Here is a 2,500-nt window from a genome sequence, read left to right as displayed (position 1 = left end):
TCTGATCGCAGCCGAACGAATCAGAGTCCTGAGAGGAGAGACGGACCAATCACAGCCAGTTAGGACGGCAATAAATATATGGAAACATTTCACTGCCCCATTCCTGAGATTAATTCAGGAGCAGCAAAAGTTTTTGGTTTTAACCAGAGGTTTTCAACGGGGGGTCGTGGGCCTCACGGCGGGCGTGGCGTGACCTGACAGGGTCATGAGATCAATAAGACATCATGTCTGTTCGGCTTTAAATATAGACATGAATTTAATATGTGACACATTGTTAAAATGAGGCTGAAAATAATTAATTTTAACCAGAAATGAACAAAAAAAAAAACATTCATTCTGCTATAATTTCTGTATTTTATGAAAATGATCACTTTTGGATATCAGTGCCTTTATTAAGCCATTAGAATACAACTGTGAATTAAAGAAGCTACACAGTAAAAATAAACTATTTTCATTTGTATGTATTTATATATGAACTGCAAAAACACCAAATCTGTTCATTTCTGACTGAAATACAAAATTTTATGCCTCTTTTATTTGTTACATGTTGGATTTATATTGTGTATTTAAAGACATAATATTGAAATTTAAATATATTTATATTTATGTATGTATCTATACAAACAAATGCACTGCAAAATCACCAAATTGTAGAAACTATTTTTGTCTATTTTCTAGTGCAGATTTCTTAACATTTAATAATGTTAAATGTTAAGAAATAGTGAAAAAAAAACTTACAAGAAACTTTTCAAATAGTTTCTGTTAATCCAATAATTCCTTATTTGGATAAAATAGAGCTGGTTGAACGGCCGAAACACTGAACTAGAAACTAGACAGAAATACTGGGCAGAATCTGAGTGCTGCTGGTTTCATGAATCCGGACCGGATTCATGAATCCGACCGGATTCATGAATCCGGTCCAGATTCATGAATCCGGACCGGATTCATGAATCCGGTCCGATTCATGAATCCGGTCCGGATTCATGCGTCCTGTACTCACACAGCTGATGGGGACCGTCTGCTCCATGGCGTCCAGCTCTGATTGTCCTGCCTGATGACAACAAACAAATATTGAAAGCAAACTTGCTGTGATTTCTGTTCCTCCGTTGTGGACGGAGCGTCACATGTTGGCTTCAGAGCGACTGAGTCAGAGAAAAACAAACTGGAAAATGTTGCTCCGGAAAGTTCGTTCAGACAGAATTTTATTCAGGAAAACTAAATTTGGTGGCATTTTTTATATCTTGATTATAAACATCCAGTGAAAAGCAATAAACCAATAAATCACAAGATAAATTAAGGCTCAATAACTTACATTTCTTTGGTTAATCATGTTTCTCTATTCTTCCATAAACTGGATGATAAAATCTTCAGTCTGGTCTCAAATAAACTTTATTTTGAAGGACAACTTTGTTTACAGATTCTTCATAATTCATTTTATTTGTTGCTTTTGTTGTTTTGTTTCTTTATTTTGGAAATTTTAAATATTTTCCAGTTTCAGTTCCTCCTATGGATTAAAAGTTTATTGATCTTTGAGAATGAGTTAATCTCTTATTATAATATTACTTGAAAATGGTGTCCAAACAACAACATTATTGTCCATTGCTATAACTTATTGATCAGCAACACAATGTTTGTTGCTAAAAAGAAAAACAAACCTAGAAATACGATCAACATGAAAAATGTAGGATATTGTTTATTGGTGCTTTTCCTGTAAAATCTGTTTATGTTTTAAATCTACGATAATTTACAGAAATATTGATCAGGTAAAGATGAAAACAGTTTTTAATCCTAATTAAAACATGAATTCTGAGACGTTTGGTGCGTTAAAAGCAGAAACAGGAAGCAGAAACACGATGCGATCACCTGGCAGTGATGAAGTTCTTCCCAGCGTCTGTGGCAGCTTCTGGATCCAGATCCATTCCTGAGCTCTCCTCCTCCCCGCCGGCTCCCGCTGGAAGCTGGGAAAACCACAGACAGCCACAGATTCATCACGAAACTTTCCAAAAGCAGAAGAGACGACAAGAACAGAAAGCAAACTCTGCTGGGCGTCCACAAGCGTCGGTGAATCCCAATTCAGACGATTCCCTCCCGACCAGAGCGGGAAAAACCGAAACGAAACGAAACGCTGATCATCTGGAAACATTTTTCAGAAAAACAGAACGATGTGAGTTATGATTTAAACTTCAGCTGCTTTTTAAAACCTGTGAGCCGGTTCCCTCCTGCTCTGCTGATGATGGCAAATAAAAGTGGGGCTCGAGGGCCACCGGTGGGTCGCGAGACACCAACTGAGGGGTCCACAGATGATTCTGATAATCATCACAAAACAGAAAAAAAACTAAATGTAGCTTTATCATAAGATAATCAAATCCAAATGTGTTATAAAATTAATATAGCAATAAAATTAATAAAATTAAATTGAAAAACGTTTTCATTTAATACGTCTTTAAACGTATTAAATGAATATGTTTAGAGACGTAATAAATACAATTGCATAATTGTA

General features: G+C 35.9%; 1 pseudogene; it reads right to left on the bottom strand.

Moving 5' to 3' along the window:
• Window positions 1–2,500, bottom strand: part of LOC129360661 (protein FAM13B-like) — a 53,917-nt pseudogene that overhangs the window by 7,043 nt on the left and 44,374 nt on the right.

Source organism: Poeciliopsis prolifica, unplaced genomic scaffold (genome assembly GCF_027474105.1).
Source record: "Poeciliopsis prolifica strain line A6 unplaced genomic scaffold, Auburn_PproV2 SCAFFOLD006, whole genome shotgun sequence".
In the NCBI taxonomy this organism is placed as follows: Eukaryota; Metazoa; Chordata; class Actinopteri; order Cyprinodontiformes; family Poeciliidae; genus Poeciliopsis; species Poeciliopsis prolifica.
This window is presented reverse-complemented; position numbering and strand designations above follow the sequence as displayed.